Below are 18988 nucleotides of genomic sequence, written 5' to 3'. Positions count from 1 at the left end.
AATATATTTTTTTACTTTTAAAAATTCATTTTTAATAATAACCTGTCAAAACCAACTAAAAATATAAAAAACAATTATTGTTTTTTAAAACCCAATATCTTTTTTAAAATGCAAAAACAATTCCTCTGAAAACCCAATATCTTTATCGCAAATTCCAAGAGAAGCAAAAATAATGCGACCACTAGCATCCAATTTTTCCCTGTCAAAACTCAAAATTTGTATCGTTCTTAAAAGAAGTGGAAACTACTCTAATTTACCACTCGCGTGGGTAGCCTTTGCTGGTTTGTATCAAAATCAAGCAAGATTTTTGTATGCCACTCTCCACCTTTTTCTCTTTTTATTTTTTCTTTCCCAAGAAATTCCTAACCTGGAAAAGAAAAATATGAAAGCAAAAGCTAACAGTAAACCACACAGACACAGACAGAAACAAAAACAAAAACGGCAATTTTGTGTGGCTAAACGACGCCGGAGTATGACACCTGGGTTTGCCTTTATATGATAAGTTCTAATAGTAGGTCTTTCTTTATAAGGCACCAGGCAAGCAGGCAACGGCTAACATTTTCCCATTGCAGGCCTGCTTGTTCCCACTCACACCTCCCAAACACATACTGCATATATATATATATATATATATATATATATATAGATACAGAGGGATGGGTCCCAGTAACGTCTCTCTTTCTAAAAAAAATAAAATAAAGAGCACACGTGCACTTGTTGCCGATTAAGAGAGTTGAGCCAGTTAAGCTCCATTATATAGCACAAGCTCTTTATTCAATATCTCTATTTTTAATAATATCATATCTATTTTTTTATTTTATTTAAAAAAATTTAAAATTTAAAATTATTTTTTTTCAAATCTTTTTGAGTACATATATTAAAATAATTTTTTTGATATATATATATATATATATATATTTTAAATAAAAAATACTTTAAAATATGATTATTACAATACCAAACAAATTCTATACATGAGCACCCGCAATAAACATCACTTGTTTTCATAATCCATTTGACAAATTAGCAAAGCTTATAGCTTAATTGTTTTTTTTAAAAATGTATTTTTAAAAAATATGATTTTTTTAATATATATTTAAATCATTTTAATGTATTAATATTAAAAATAATTTTAAAAAATATATTATTTTAATATTTTAAAAAATAATTTCTACTCTCACCAAAATAGTTGAATATATTACTCCATAGCAGCAAAGAAAAGAACATAGATTGAAAAACAAAAAAACAGCTATATATATATTCATTTAATTATTTATACAACATGGATCATATAGAAATTTGAACTTCTCCTTTTCTTTTCTCCCTTTCAAGTCTTACATTCGCTTCGATTCATAGTACAACTCGTTTCCCCATATACATAAATTTCTCAAGTTTCCCATTTCTATCTGAAAAAAAAAAAAAAAAAAACCCAACCCCGAGAAACCCTTGAAAAAAATAAAACATAAAAAACACACACATATATTTGTGATGTCACTTTAATCATCACCGGGAAACCGACTCAGCCAATTTCCCAATTTTCTCAACAAGTTCAGGCGACAATGTTTTCACCGGTTTCCTCTCCTTCTCTGCTCTAAAATCAAACCCCAAAGCATCCGATACTTCCTCGGAGCTCCACCCAGCTTTGCGGAGCGAGTCCGAAAACCGATCCACTTTCAAAAGCAAAGCATCTAGGATTGCTTGATTATCTAAAATTACCATTTCACCCTCAAAGAAACCCGAAGCTGATACTTGAACCATTTCATCGATGTCGGACTCCCTCCACCCGCCTTCTCTCAAAACCGACCCGATTTGCTGTATATAATCCCCCACCCATCTCGGTATTTCGGATCTTGGCATCTCAAAAAACCGTTCCGGCGACAAAGATCCCGACGAAGACGATGCTGAATTCCTCCTTCTCCTGTCCACCACCGCGTCACTCCAAAACTCTACCCATCTGGGTGTCCTCGACCCGTTTACCAGACCCGTATCCAAACTCTTCCGCGAGAGATTATTATAAACCAGTAGATTTCTCACTAACAGACTTTTGCTTTTTTATAATAATCGGGTCAGATTTCGAGCTCCGGAAAAGATATTCACGGTCAAAAAAGTCTGATAGGTCCAACCCGCAACAAAAGATCCGATTTTCATCGACAAAGAAAATCGGGTTACCCGCTAATGATGGCTGACAAGGAATGTAACAATGGTTAAAAATGGGAATCAAAAGAGGGGCTCTTTTAAGCGAATTTCTAGCGATCCGTAAGGCTTTTTCCGGGTCGGAAGGTCTCGGGCCCCAAGATTTCGACCATAAAGTGTTTCGTGCAATTTGGAAGCAAATAGCAGCGATGGGAAGGTCTAGAGAGGCGCGTAGGTGGAGGCGTGCACCGGCAGAGCGCCAGTCGGGGAATCCTGCGCCAACAGGGAGGCCAGCAGAGAGGACGGCGTGGAGGTCAGGTGGGAAAGCGAAGCCGAACTCGGCTTCGGATCGAGCGAATTCAGAATCGGTAAGACCGGGCTGGACTTGGATACCAGAATTGCGCAAATGGGTTATTACTTTATCAGCTAATGAAGAGAAAGAAAGGAGGCTGTTGCGAGCTGGGAGTGTTGTTGTAGTTGATGGGGCAGCGGCTCGAGCAGAGAGACGTCGTAAACCAGCAATATGGGCCGGGTTAAGGCCGGTCATTCTCCGGTCCACGTCTACCATTGTTGTATAGTTTGGGATAAAGGGTAGAAATGGGTTGGTTTTGATAAAGAAAAAAGGGGAAAGGGAAAGGAGGTTGGTGTTTTGTTTGGAATTCTTTTTATGTATTGTTAATGGGATCGGAGTCTAGAGAAGCTGAAAGGACTACAGAGTGATTGAGTGAGTGTATTTTATTCGTATGTGAAGGGGAAATGGAGAAAAAGTGAAGGAACTTCCGGTGGATGGCGCGGGGGGGTGAGAGAGAGAGAGATAGACGGAGGAGGAGCTTCGTTGTTTTAAGAAAGGTCGGCTATTTATAGCTGTTAAAGTGTGCTGCCTGCTTGTTTCCGATTTTGGCGTGGGTTCTTTCTTTAAATTTCCGCTTTTTTTTTTTTTTTTTTTTTTTTGCATATTCTTAAAAAAATATTGATGAAATAATAAATAATTAAAAAAATTAACAGAATACCACAGATTTACCTATCGTAATTAAAAATGCAATTTTTATATTTTTTATATTTAGAAAAAGATATTTAATAAAAAAAAAATATTAAATGATCAAGAAAAAATAAAAAGAAAAGAAAGAAAATCCCATATGCAAACCTCTAGAAATCTAAAATAAAATAAAAAGAAATAAGTAAATAAAAATTATAATGAGTTTAAATATGTGATCATAGTTAGTAAAGAAAATATCATGAAAAAGAGTTGGTGTAAACCCTAATTAAAAATTCATAATGTTACTGTAAAATAATAAATAAGTCCATAAATAAATTAAATGATGAAAAAATAAATAAATAAATTTTAAAATAAGAAAATAATCTCCAGAATTTAATGAAATAACTTATTAGATTCATGCAATAATGACACAAGAAAATTCAAACTTTGATATAAAATCACCTACCAACTAGTTTTATGCTATCAAACATGATTTATAATCTGAACTTTCAGATCAAGCTTAGACTTTATAAGGAGTCTCCTAATATCTTTTTATCTTATATTAAAATCTTAAGGCAATCTAAGTTAAGAAAAACCATACAAGAATGTCAAAAGTCTAACAAAAAAAAATAACATGCGGGCTTATTAATGACATTTATGTAAATAAGTTGGATAAGTTGGAAATTTTAGCTTCTTCTCCTCCTTTAAACTATTGACTAGAGCTGGAAAATAAGGGAGGAAGAAAAAAAAAATTGAGCTTCCACCATTAAAAATCCTTGAGAGAAACCAATAATTAGGGTAAGATAGATAAAGGAATAAGTGTTTAAACACATCTAGCACAAAGATTTAAGAGAAGAATTAAATGAGAGAAAGAGAATAGAGAGAGAAAGCTCACAACATAAGAAGAAGAAAAAGAGGGGCAAAAAAATTTGATTGGTTAGCATTTAAAGTTCATAAAATTATTGGGTAAAAAGCTATGAACTCATTTGTACAAGTTAAGTGAAGATTAACAAATTTTAGGCAACATTCTTCAATTTTAATAAGGGTTCTTATATGATAAATTAGGGAGAAATGTGAAATTATGATAGTGTGATGTTATTGGGATGAAATATGATGTAAATGATTCTAAATGATGTACATTTGACAAAGAAAACTTGGTCTTTTGTTGAATATAATGGCCAACCACATTAAAAGAAAGATGGCAAAGGATGAGAACCAGATAAATGCTTATTTATTTGAAACGAATTTATTTATTTTGTTTAATTGCAGTTGAGTTTCTAATGACTTGGACTAAGAACTTTAAGGGAGTTTTGGTTGATTGATTAGAGATTTGCATGAAGTGAATGTGTTAGCATGTAAAGGGAGGAAATAATATGTGGGAATGATTTTTGAACCTGTTAGTAGGAATTGAGAAATTGTTAGTATACTTTTAAGAATAAAATAGATTTAAATTAAATAAATAATGAGGGATGATGATTCGTATGGGTGGAAAATATTAATATGCATAATTGTGAACATGCGCATGTACTGAATATGTATATAGTGATTTTAATCTTTAATGTGTTAAAAATAAATGTGTGTTTGCAAAATATAAAATTGTGATTTAAATGTATTTTGTGACATGTATATATGGTGTCTAAGCTTAAAAGAATGATGACAAAGAATGCTATTAGGTTAAAAGGTTAAAAAAGGAATTAAAGTGAGAGTTTCTTAGGTCAATGAATGGAATGACTTATTAATGAAATGCATCTTATTGATACAAGCAAGGTTTCAGGAGTAAGACCACATGCAAGAGGAGTTAGACCTACAAGAGGAGCAGGTAGGTGTTTGTCGCCTTATTTTCATTAAATTCTTAAAATCATGTTAATGCAAATTACTTAAATGTAAGAGATTGAAATGTTGGTTGTTTGATCATAAAAATAAAAAGATAAGAAAAATATTGAAAGATTTAAAGTTAATTGCAAGCAGAAGAGTTTGCTAGAGTTCATTGGCAAGCATAAGGGTTTGCCAGAGGTAAGAAAAAACCATAAGGGTTTAGCTAGAGTCATGATCATCCATAAGGGATGTCCTGGAAATTTTGATATTTATGTGAGATGCCTAAGATTACATTAGGCCAAATAATGATAACTGATTTTGGATAGCAATCATTATGGTGATGCTGTTTAAGTTCTAATATTTGTAATAGTATTTAGATTCTTATAATGCTTTTTAATTAATTTCAGGTTCATCACAAACCAAAAGGGAGTAGCAAATTATTAATGCAATATCTTCTACAACTTAGAAAATGATTATGTATAATAACATCGTATCATATATATATATTTTAGGATTGTATAGAACTAAATTTGAATTTTATGGCGTGTAATGAAAATAATTTTATTTTGAAATACATGTAAGTATAAATTAAGTATTTATTTGTTAGTTATGTTTATAAGTCTAAATTCTAAATATATGTTATTCTAAATTGTTTGAATGGTAACATGCTAGTTGTGTGGCCTTAGGAAAGAAAAAATATTTAGTGATACATAAAGAGGAAACTCTACTAAATTTTTTTAAAGATCTCAAAAATATTAGATTAAGAGAAATTAATTTTGATTTTGAATTATTAGGAAGGGTTACTAGGTATGGAATGTAAGACTAAAGGACAATTGAAAAACAATTGTTGGTTTTTTACTTGTAATGAATAAACTAATGATTAAATTACCAAATATACAGGATAAAATTTGGGGATGTTACACTAGAGACACACTGAAACTCCAATTATAATACCACTGGTACCATTCAAAAGATCTCGACAAGATGAATCCAACGACACTAAGAAAGGTTACCAACAATGACCGAAATGGGTTATATTTTCCACCAAAGGCAAGTGAGTCACCCTCTATCTTTGAGCAACAAGTGTGGTCAACTCATGTCACCATTGATGACCTTCCTTAGTGTCATTGGATTTGTATCGTTGAAATATTTTTTATGGTGTTAGATTTATCATAATTAGAGCTTCAGTGTGTCTCTAAGATCCTTTTCTTTTCTTTTCTTTTTCTTTTTCTCTCTCCTTTCTCCTCTCATTGCCTATTTAATATTTTTTTTAATTGGATTTTTCTTTTCTAAAAAAATAGTTAAACTAAGTACTCGCAATATAACACAACATTAACATAAGTAGTTTATCTATCTTTATTTTTTTTTCAAATATAAATTAGATTAGAAGAAATACGTATTGTCCTATTATCAAGGAAATCTAAAGAAAAAACCCATGAGTAAATCAATATTAGAAACAAGCAGGCTGCACACTTTAATTAAAGATTTGTTTTTAAAAAATAGCACAGTTAATTAAAAATATTGGCAGAATAGCAAAGTTGAAAACATAATTAGTGAAATAGTATAGTATATACATGTCACAGTTTAGAAACACAATTTTTATAACTTGTCACTATTTAGAATAGCAAAATCCAATAAAAAAAAATATTATATGCAACTTTCTACTTTTATTCTCTTTATATATATATATATATATATATATATATATATATATATATATATAATGATGGAGACTTTAATTTTCTTTATTGAAAGAAGTTATAGATGCACAACCATCTGATATGTTATGTCTATCTTTACATTAAGTAATGATAATTTTTTATTATGAAAAAAACATGACATGCTATTTTCATTAATCTTTTTTTATGGTTAGTAATTGAATTTTGTTTTTGTATTATAATTTTAGATTTGCTTTTCAAAAGATTTAAGGAAAAAAAAAGAGAGAGAAAAGAGAAAAGTTTCTCATACCATTTCTTGAACATGATCAAAGAAGGATACAATCTTCATACGTAAAAGTTATGAAAGTTTGATAAGAATGTAATTAACCAACAAGTCCCTAATTCTTTTCAACTGGCATAATTTTATAATTATATGTAGCTACAAAATTTTGAGCTATTATTAGATAATAAAGGGTTCATAAAATATGAAATATACCTTTTCTTTTATAGAAAAAGAAAACGAAAACAATGTAATTCGTTAAACAAAGTTTTTAAACACATGTATAGTTTTATTGATAAGCTCTGTTGGTATCATTTATAGTTTCAATCGAAAAAAATAATTTATAAGAAAGTGAAAATAAATTTGAAAATACATTCATAGATAAAACAAGAGAAAAAAGAAGTTTTGGAGGAAAAAAAAATAAACATGACTAGTATAGTCGAGTTAAATGAAAAACAGGAGTTCAATAGTTTATTTAGGCTAGATATGAACTTTTTAGCATCCAAAAATTATTGAGCTACATTACTAGAGAACAAAGTTTCTCCATATAAACTATAATCAAGGGTAAAAATAAGAGAGAGAGAGAAGCTCCTCAAAGTGAAAACTGACAAAATGTTGTAATTAGGAGGTGATTATGTTGGGATGTCATATTGTCATTTTTAATGAGAATTTAGCTTAGGAGAAGTTAATAATACTAATAAAATTGGAGTGATTTATTAAATCTTATTTTAAACTCTTTGCTTCTTGGAAAAAGTTCATTTAGTCTAATCAATTCAATTGACAATCCTTTTTATCCTTTTCTTTTTGTTATATATATATATATAAACACACACATACTAGCACTATTATTTACCATTGTTTAAGTTTATTTATCTGCTTTTGCTTTTAGTATGAACATTATATAACCCATAAGAAATCATGCATCTATTGACAACCAAGACAAACTAAGCACATAATCATAATGGCACCTTGTTGTATGCTAACACTAACTTTGTTTTATTTCTCATTTGTTTAGGTCATGTTAGACATTACGATCCAAATATGCTTTTGAAAATTTTTGAGATTTTCTTAACTTCAAATTAATCATTTTTTTGTTTTTGGATTGTTTTGATGTACAGTTATCAGAAATAAATTTTTAAAATAAAAAATATTATTTTGATGCATTTTCAAGTGAAAAATATTTTGAAAAATAATTTCTACCATACTTCTAAAAAGATCCTTAAAAAAAGATAGACTATTTTTTCTTATAAATCTAATCATTGGCTATCCACACAATAAGTTCAATGAAGATAGAACTACTTAATATTTTGGTGCTCAACACCACTTCATAAAGATAAATTAAAGTATAGCCATCACATTTTCATTTCTAACTACTATTTTTTTTTTTTAGAGGAAGGAGAAAAATGCCTTAAAAATATAATTAATGGCTTCATTACCGCTTGATCGGCTCAAATCCTTGTTCTAATAAGGTAAACTCTAATCAAATAATTTTCCAATTATAATGTATATAAAAAGAAGATAATTGTTATTCTAAGAATTGTTAGCATTCTAGAAAAATATTTATGTGATTATTGGAGTTTATGGCAAAAAGAAAAACAATTCAAACCATTAAGATTGCAATAATTTTGTCAATTGTTATTCCTTTTTTTGATATTGCACATAAACAAAGATACAAAGGAGTTGGAACCTAAACAAGTATGAAAGTTCAATGGCTAATATAGATAGATGTATTGGTATATTTACAATAAAAAAAAATTAATAACAAATGACTATCTTATGCTTCATTAAAAAGAAAATGATTTCTTAGTTGTTTTAATTGCAATCTCTATATTTTCTATAATAAGAAAAAACATTCATTAGAATTAAGTTGTGAATCAAACAGAATTCTCGAATTCTCATATGATGTTCATTTGTACTTATAATGCTTTTAAAAGTAAATATATGACAAATAAAACCATGAGGTAAAGTGGATTCCTATTTTATTATCGAAAACATGCCAATAGTTTAGCATGACCTCATTCATGAATTCCTTTTTCCTTTGATTTTAGTTATAAGACAATCTCTTCATTGCAATCTCTCTCCTATTATCCATCTTCTTATATTTAAAATATTTTAGAGTTGGAAGAAGCCTCAATTATCTTATTTGGCTAAAAATAACATAAAAACTTACTACCCAGATATTTGTTTACACTTGTTTCATACAATTGTATTTTTAGGTTGATTACATATTCAAGACTAGAACTTAATACACGTGTTATTTTGTTATTTGTTCCTAAGATACTAATGGCATAAATGAATGAGTTAAGAATCCAAAAAAGCAATTGCAAATAATATTTATAAACACACACACAATGACAAAATGATACAAGTAACCATTAGTTCTTCATCTCAAAAAGGGGGAATCGTCAATCCTTGAAACCAAAACTAACAAGATTATAAAACCTCTTCCACTTGTTTTCAGCTTTTTTTCAAAGTGACCAATAAAATTTGGGATTCACTGCTACATGTAATTAGAGATAAATAATGACCTTGTATACAGTTCCAAGTCCACCTTCACCAAGTATGTAAGTTGGGTAAGAATCTTTAGTACTAGAGACTAAAGTCTAAAATGAAAATTATTCTTGTGAGCAACACTCTTTAAAAGGGGTGAAAATCTTTAGTAGCAGTCATGCAAAAGATTATAGCTTAGGTGGAGCAATACTTTTTATTAGATTTTATGATTGTGAGCTACATGAACATTTTTTGTTCTTTAACAACTGGATGACTTTTAGTATATTTCTTCTTTTACTATATATCTCATTGGTAAACTACAATATTAGCAGTTACAAATGTGTTCTGTGATTTGGGGATTGTTGTTGATACTGATTTAGGGGAGATAAGGTATTTGTTTTCAAATTTCTTAGTGGGTTATAATGGTAATGAGAAGCATATTTCTTGTATATGAAAAATCTACAATTTGCTGCTTTTGAAACTCAGGAAAAAAATATAATTTTGAACTCAATTTTTATGATGGAGCCCATTGCTAAATCACATTTCAGAAAGTTACCAAACAGGTTTTGGTATTGTGGGTTGGCAAAACACAACTACAACCATAATACCAAACAACTCTAAAAGATGGCTTCACTCCTAGATGAATTCATGGTTAACAAGTTAATCTGAAATCAATTTCGTGCTTACCTATATATTTCATAAATGTATAAATCATGCTTACCAATTATAACATGAGGCATATAAGCAAATGGATTTTCCTGTTTCATTAGCATGCTTTTGGTAATACAATGCATTTCATTATGTTGATGCACCTCTGCTAATGACATTTAGGCTTAATAACTCCTCAATGTTTCTTAAAGCACCAAAACATGAATAAAAAAAAATAAAAAAAGAACCTTTAGGATCCAAATTATAACCACCTCCAAATAAAAACAAATTCATTCTCTACATTAGCTAAGCTTAATACATACACTTACGAACTAATCAAGTTTCACATCAAATTTTCCTCATATGAATATGGTTGAAAAGTTACTACTTATAACTACACCTATCTTTTTAATTCATGGCACAAAAACAAGAGTATTTTCAAGAAATTGAAACATAATTAAGAATGGTAAAATCTCATATGCTTTTAGAAAAGTTGTTTCCTATTCACGAGACATTCACTTTTAAGTGTCCAAACACCAAAATTACTTATTTATAAATTATAATCCATCCAAATTGTGAGATAGGCGATGATGTTCCAAAATCCAAATGCTTAGAAATTAAAAAATTTTGGTGGTTGGACTATGGGTTAATCAAGTGTTGATTCAATTAAATCCACACTTAATAACAAAAAAAGATGATCTCTTGATGTAAGAATCATGATACCTAAAAAATCTCTCATTTGAGTGGATTTAAGACCCCTAAATGCTTAAGTTGATATATTTGTAGAGAAAAAATATATTAAAATATGTAAAAGAACATAAACATTTAAGAACAAGGTTGTTTGTTCTTGTTTTGGTATGGAATATCTACTCTATAAGGAAATGGTATGTGTATTTTTAGAATGAAAATTATAAACCTCTTACATGAGTGATTCATGGGGTATTTATACTCTTTGAACCTTGTTTTCTTTCTTGAAAAAGAGGGGCGGAGAGTCATTCCAACCTTGTAGTATTAACCAAAGATAAGTATCCCTTACACATTCATTAATAAGGAGAAATATCTCTTACATAAACATTAATAAGAAACAAATATCCTTAACATAAACATTAATGTGAGTCAAATATTCTTTACATATGTATAAAAAAGATGAGAATATGGTAGACTATGAGAGACTCTTGCACACCTAGGGGTGTAGATAAAAAAAAATTCCAAGGACCAGGTGTTGGATTTAGGCCATAAAGCAAAGCCTAGGAGCACTTGGATATGTATTACACCTAGACCCAAACCCACAAGTAAGAAAGGCATGCCTAACCCCTCGGTTCAGGAGTAGGGCCTCGGCCCATGGACACCGAGTGTGTGCCTGACTTCTAGGCTCAGGCATGGTGCTTGACTCCTAGAACACCATGCAAATGCTTGGCGTTCGCTGCATGAGTCCATAAGCGCCAGGTGCTTAGGTGTGGTACTTGAGTCCATGAGTGCTAGGTGTAAGCTTGGGCTCAAAACAATTATGTTTGAGCCTAAAGCACCCGTGTATGCTCATACATCCAAAATATTTTTTTTTAAGATCTTTTAGGGTCTAGGCCATCATTTAAATGGGGTTTATACCATCCAAGAATTATGTAGAAAATAATGGCATTCATCAATTAGGAAGAAGGACAAGTAATTAAAAATATTTATTTAAGATATAATATGGAAAAGATCTAATTCCTTCGAAAAGCTAATCCAAAAATTTGATTGTTTATAGGAAAGAAGAGGGGAAAAAAAGTTGGCCTTTGCTGTTGGATTTTACAAATCATAGCTCAAATGTAAATGCTGATTTGCTTAACAAGTTTAGGCATAAAAAGACTTCCAAGGTATAAAAAAAATATGTGAAATATCACCATGTACATTTGTTTTTTTGGATGGGGACAAAAACTGGAATTACTATTTGGTGGTGTGGTAAATTCCCATGTCATATGGAACCAAAAAGCAGGCAACGACAAGTAGTTAGATCGCAACGTCTACATGGATTCTCAGTTTGGCATCCTTCTGGAAACTCGCTCGTAACCTATGTGTCTGGCTCTAACTAGCCTCTCCTGTCTCCCTCCCTCTCTCTCTCCCTTCAAAAAAATAAAATAAAAAGTCCCGTACTGCCTCCAGAGCTTCCTCAAGACAAATAACTAGTCTTGTCCAATTAATTTGATTACGTAAAGTAGATGATATAATAATTAAGTAGACACAGTTAAGTAAAACTTACATATACAGATGGTTTACCAGCACAAAAATAACCCTTGTTTAAGAAGCAAATTTTTATTTGTTGATTGTTTTGTTTTGAGATTAAGAAGCAATTTGTATTTTTTTTTAAAAGTATTTTAATTTTCTTTTAACAATAAGGCATTGCACGTCCAAATAGTTGTTAAAATCGCCTTGTTCACTAGCATAATCTTGTTATCTTAAATTCCTATTTTATTTTTCTATAATCTTCACTTAACCCAATGGCTGATCCCACTATTATATATAAAATAACATATATAAAAAAATCATCTAGTATGTAGTCCAATATTAAAAACTTGAAATTAAAAGGTTTGCTTCCTTTATAATTTTAAATTCAAGTCTTGTGGTTACTAATATAATAATAATTGGAATCGTTAATTTCAGGGCCCATAAAATTAGTTAAGATATGTATAATCTGCCCCAAACACCCACAATAACAACAACAACAACAATAATAATAATAATAAAAGAAACTAAATTACATGAATGCATTTTCTTTTCTTTTTATCTTAACAGTCGGTGCTATTTTTCTCTTACCAAAACGAAAACTACAAATTTCAAAATACTGGTGGTCAGTTGTTCATGTTTCTTAGCGATCGATCGAATTGTTTATCATAAATATTGAACAAGTGGCTCTGAAAATTAACGGGTATTTTCTCAGATCCTAATCACATGGTCGAAGCACTAATTAATGTTCCTCCAAACAACAAATAGCAACTTTAATTTCACTGAGAATTCCAGGAGAGAAACCTTACACCCACGCACACAGAGAGAGAGACCTCCCTTCATTTTGACTTCAACTCGGGCTCCATAAAAAAGGAAGCCAGACATGTGCGTTTGCCTCGATTTTCGTTCTCCGATCAAGGAAAAATGATAGTCTGAGTTAGATTCTTCATCATAAGGTCGGAAAAGATGGAAAAGGTCAACTGTTTGATTTTCAGTGTGACTTTTTTATTAGCCCAGGAGACATTTTTAGCAGATTACTTATATAAACCCCATGCAAGTTGCAGCATCAATCGTACGTACACTCCCCAGTAACCTGATCAAGTTGATGCATTTCCACTTGCAACACCTTAGAATGAAAGTACGCTAGTGGCTTGTAAACTACTCATAAGTCATGCTTCTGGTATGAAAGTCTATATAACTTAATTAATTCGGACATTTCTAGGTGTGAATGGGCCACAGGCATAGACATTTACTTCCCCAACACATACATGGCTTTTGAAATCTTTACCCTAACCACTTTGATACTAGCTGTGTAGCTAGATAGATAGAACTAGAGGTATAGTCTAGGAGATTGCAGATACATCATTATGTTATGTTAATGTTGTACTTCTGAAACTCGATAATTATCTTATTACATGTAAGAATTGCAACATGTAGTAGATGTTGTATTTTTAAAACGTGACAAGATGAAAGCATGTTAAGTTACCAAATCTTTTTCAAATGATATCATTCTGTCAAAACTTTTAAATTTATGTGCTAATTAAAAGCAAAAAAAATCAGAAACAACAGTTATCCGTTGATTGAGAGCCCGTTTCATCTTTCACTACTTTAGAAAAAAGTGTTTGATTATGATTTTAAAAATAAAAGATGATTTTTATAAAATAATTTAAAAATATATTACGTTCTACTTCAAGAAAAATGAAAATAATGTTTTTTTTTTTTTTTAAGAAGAACCATTTATTTTATTTTAAAAAATAAAATAAACTTAAATACTTTAAAACTAACTACAAATCATTTTTATTTTATATATAGTAATTAACTAACATTTAACTACATATTTAATAACCTTAAATATTTTAAAATTAACTAACCTCAATTATTTGAAGTATATTAACTCTAACTTGTATGGATTGAACTAAATTATTAAGTAATTCTATTTACTATATAAAAAAACTATGTAATGTTAGATTATTGTTTTTACTTATTGTTTTATGATACTAATTTGTATGCTTTTTAAAGAAAGAATTCATTTCTTAAGTAATCCATTTAGTTTCTTAAAAAAAAATTAATTTCTTAAAGAAATTTTTTAAGTTAAGTTATATCTTTAATTTAAATAATTTTATTAAATAGTTTGATGTGTTTAATTTCATAGCAAAACACAATAGTTAGTTTGATATGTTTAATCTCAAAATATAACACAACACAGTATACAGAACATGGGTCAAAGGAGAAGATTGTCAAAGTGACAATAACCCAATATTGAAGAATGCCCCCCAATTATAGTGTAATTTTCAATTAAGTCCTCAAAGTATAAAACTAAGTTGCATTACCTCAACCTGTTAGCTTTTAATCAATGTTGTCCGAGATCAAAAGTAATTAACAAAATTTATTTATTACCTACGTTATTTTTCTTGTTTGAATATTACTAGAGGCACATTCCTACAAACAAATTCTACTAATGTCACCAGCGATAACAAAAAGAAAAAACTATTCATTCAATCAGTTTATCATTTTTCCTAGCAAGTGAGTGATTCTTGGAAAATCACTTCAATCGACAAGGTTGTAGTGTCGTTATTTTGATACCAGTAACTGGTATTAATGTTGGCATGCATAAATTAATTAAGCACACATATAAATCTGAATTTTGTTAATTGATTTCTAAAAAACACTCGGAAGCAGAAAAGAAACAATTTTATCAGTATATCATGGTGATATTTATTGACGAAATATGCTCTCGCTATGTCTCTTGATATATACTGAAGGAAATTGTTCGTTGGTGTATATTGAGTGAATTACAGTAGGAAAAAAAAGAATAAAAAAAAAACAAAGAAAAAGTGGCGTGTCATTTTATAGACGATATTACCAATAAAATAAATATGTTGCTAATAGTCATCGGTAAAGATGTCGGTAAGATTAAAGTTATGACCTGACAAGTGACCCCCTTTCCCCTCCTTCATTTCTTTTTCTTCTCTGCAAATAATAGCAACCATTCATTTTATCACAAATCAAACTCTCATCATCATAAATCTGGCCACCCCAACTCTCAGTTTGTCAGCATATCTATTTTGGTTCAGTTTTTTTTTTTTTAGGATTCACCACTCATTTTAAAATGTTAATTTTTTTGGCATTTTGATGTAGCATATGTAGTTTGTTTGTGTGTTTACTTGTTTTATAAATTTTTTTCCATGGAAATTTGATGTATGAATGTAAGATTTGTACATGTTAGAGTTTGTTTAAGATTTTAAAAGATTATATTTGTTTGTAATTTGATGAAATGGATTTTGATTTTGTGAATTGGATGTTTTGTAATGAAATAAATAATGACTTATTTAATGGTTATGTTTCATATTTTTGTAATTTTATTGTTAAATTAAAAATTTTAGTAAATGTGGAGGAATTTAATTTTTTGTAGAAAATTAATAATGATTTAAGGGTAATATTAAAATAGATTGAATAAGTTTGAGTTAAACTAATGTTAACTAGTTTATTTAGTTCACATAGCTATTTAATACTTGTTGACATCAATATTCCATATAGGTTTGATATAAGTAACGGATGATTATTCTTGGATGAATATAATTTTCACTCGAAGGGTTGCGCAAGATGGATTATTGTAATGGGGTTGAGAGTTTTATTAATTACACATTATCTAATCCGAGAATTATTAGTAGAGATGATATTAGAAGTCTATATAAGAGATGTAAAAATAAAAAGTTTCTTGATCTAGATTTTGTTATAATGCATCTTCTTAAAAAAGAGTTCATAGAGAAATACTTATATTGGTTTGCACACAAAGAACCACATAGTACTTACGAGACCATGATAGAAAGGATGATTAGGTCAACCTTTAGTTCTAGCAACGTGCATGAGGTTGTAGATGATAATAGTAATCCTTATAGGAGTATGGTTATAGATACGATGAGAATGAATGAGGGTTATACAAGTGAATGCTCTATTGTAGATGAAGAAATAAATACAAACGCGGCTAATTTTTTTGATCTTTTGAAAGAATTCAATTAATCATTATGGGATAGGTGCACAAATCACAATAAATTATCGGTCATTATACATATGTTCACCATCAGGTCAGATCATAGGCTAAGTGAAATTAGTTATAATAGAATCGTCAAATGAGCGAAAAGCATTTTATTATAAGGGATTAGGCTGAAAGAGAACTTTTATGCTGCTAAATCCATGATGAAACTTCTTGGACTAGGATATTAAAAAATGGTCCTGCTTACCAACTTCTGCATATTGTGCTACTTCTAATGCAGATTTGACTGAGTGCATAACATGTGAGAATGCTCGGTATAAATCCAGAACTAGCAGGGGAAGGACTCTTGTCACACATAAAAAACTTTAATACTTCTAAATCACTCATATATTACAAAGGTTATTCATGTCTCCAAAGATTGTTGAACACATGATATGGCATCATTCATATGATGTGGTGGATGAAGTCATAGTGTACCCTTCTAATGGCTAAGCATGGAAACATTTTAATATGGTGCATCCTCATTTATCAATGGAATCACATAATGTACATCTTGGGTTATGTACAAACAGATTCAATCCATTCTAGTGATTTGCTACTCTTTATTTTTGTTGGCCAGTGATACTCAAGGTTTACAACTTGCCATCGAGGATGTGTATGAGGATAAAGTTCATGTTTTTATCTATAATTATACTTGGTCCTAATAGTTTGTGTAGAAATATAGATATTTGTCGTTGATTGTTGATTAATGGGTTGAAGTAGTTGTGGTCATCTAAGACTTTGATTTATGATGTCTTAAGGAAACAAAATTTTCACTGCATGTGAGATAGTTTCTAGTTGGAGCATTCATGAAAAATTAGAATGTCCATACTGTATGAAAAATAATAAGGCCTTCAGCTTAACAAATACTGGTAAAGCATTTTTTTTATTGCCACTTGCAGTTCCTGCCAATCAATAATAAGTACAAAAACAATAAAAATTATTTCTTTATTGGTAGAGTTGAAAGGGATGTTATACTGTCGGTATTGTTGGGTGAAGAATTGTATGATGTGGTATTGTAGTACAATGATATTGTGTTTGATTTTCAATTCGATAAGAAAAAGTTTTCTGGTTTTGGTGTGACCCACAATTGAGTATAACAAAGTATTTTTTAGTAGCTTATTTATTGACTCCTCTGCCCTTATCTTTATTTCATACATATAGAAAAGAACATATTTGAAAATATTTTTAATACGATAATGGACGTGAAAGGAAAAACAAATGACAACATTAAGGCTGAAAAGAATGGATATATTTTTGTTGTCACCATAAAAATATTAATTTGATTTATGATGGGTCACATGTCGCAAAACTCAAAGCTAGCTTTGCTTTAGACAATAATACACAATTACTTGTCTACCAATAACTTAAGAGTCTGTGTTTATAAAAATTTTGATTTATATGCCAAATTAGATTGATTTTTGATGCTTTCAATAGTGTTTTGAAATGTATGATTTGTGCATGAATGTTGAAATGTGGAATTATGAAAAGTTAGTCAATAATGTTATATGTTGAAATGTGGAATTATGAAATTATGAAATGTTGCAATATTGTTTTTTTATTTTAGTTTATATTGAGTATATGTAAATGTTAGGGATTTGGGTGTGTAAAGAAGGAATAGAACCAATGAGAATTTTAGACTAAAGGTGTTCGAAATAATGAATTAAATGGGATAGATTTAGAGAAAATAAAAAACGAGAAACTTTTACTATTAAATTTGAGAAATTAGCTAAAATTTTAGCAACAATAATACCTTTGTTGATTCCTCACATTTTTTTGGGGTTCTTTTTATTATTATTTATTTAGAAACCGGTAGGAACAAGGGCTTGTCGTAAATAAAATCAATTCATTTGTGGCTATATATTATTGATGCATATTTGCAAATAATGAAATTTAGGGTAGTCTCTCATATAGGTGAGTTTTTCCAATTTTTTCTTAAATGTCTTATTATATATATTTTTTAATCCTTTCATTTATGTAGATGCCAATGAGAAAGTCAGTAGTGCGTCATATAGACATGATTGTTGCTAGTTCTTCTAGCAGCTCTTTTGATGATCATGAGTCACTAGGTGTTGACCATGAATAGGCACCTGAAACATAGAAACCATCTCTCGATATAAGCTCGTTGAGTGCAATGTCGTCTTGTAGTGGGGGTTCATTTTAAGTAGGAGTTAATAATTTTTTAGAAAAATATTTTCAATTAACGAATGGAATTTCAGGTTTAGAAATTTGGAGGTTGCTCTACGATTAAATTAGAGACAAAATCATCGATGGAAATGTTGTTGTTTCGATGGAGTTAGGTTTTCAAAAATCTTGAAAGGAAACCTATGATTGATGCATGGTTCGGAAAGTTCAAAGTTAGTATAATTTTTCATGAACTAATTCTTTACAAAAAAAAAAATGTATTATGTCAATTCGTATAGGTTTTTAATTTTCTTGAACTAATTCTTTTACAAATTTTACATGCAAGGAAAATTTTTACTAGGATATTGCTAATATTGTTGTTGCCAATAGAGTTTGAGGGAATCACAGTGTAACTAGGTAAGATTGAATTTAAAATATTATTTTTTTTTAATCTAAATGTTAAAGTTTTATTTTTTATTATCCTAACCGATAATTCATTTGTACTATATAGGTTGCATAATTTTTTGTATAAGACGCAATAAAAAGCAAAAAATTATGCTAAAGAAAGAGTTATTCTAGGCAAGGGAGATGTGGTGGTTTGAAGGGATTCAGACCACTGTATGTCTTGGAGG

The 18988-nt window shown here is 29.9% G+C and overlaps 1 pseudogene; it reads right to left on the bottom strand.

The window, feature by feature from the left end:
- Positions 1–1230: 1230 nt before the first annotated feature.
- On the bottom strand, positions 1231–2981 carry LOC118045818 (uncharacterized; annotated as a pseudogene).
- Between the last annotated feature and the right edge of the window lie 16007 nt (positions 2982–18988).

Source organism: Populus alba, chromosome 5 (assembly GCF_005239225.2).
Source record: "Populus alba chromosome 5, ASM523922v2, whole genome shotgun sequence".
Classification (NCBI taxonomy): Eukaryota; Viridiplantae; Streptophyta; class Magnoliopsida; order Malpighiales; family Salicaceae; genus Populus; species Populus alba.
The sequence above is the reverse complement of the archived record's forward strand: the minus strand, read 5'-3'. Positions and strand labels throughout refer to the sequence as shown.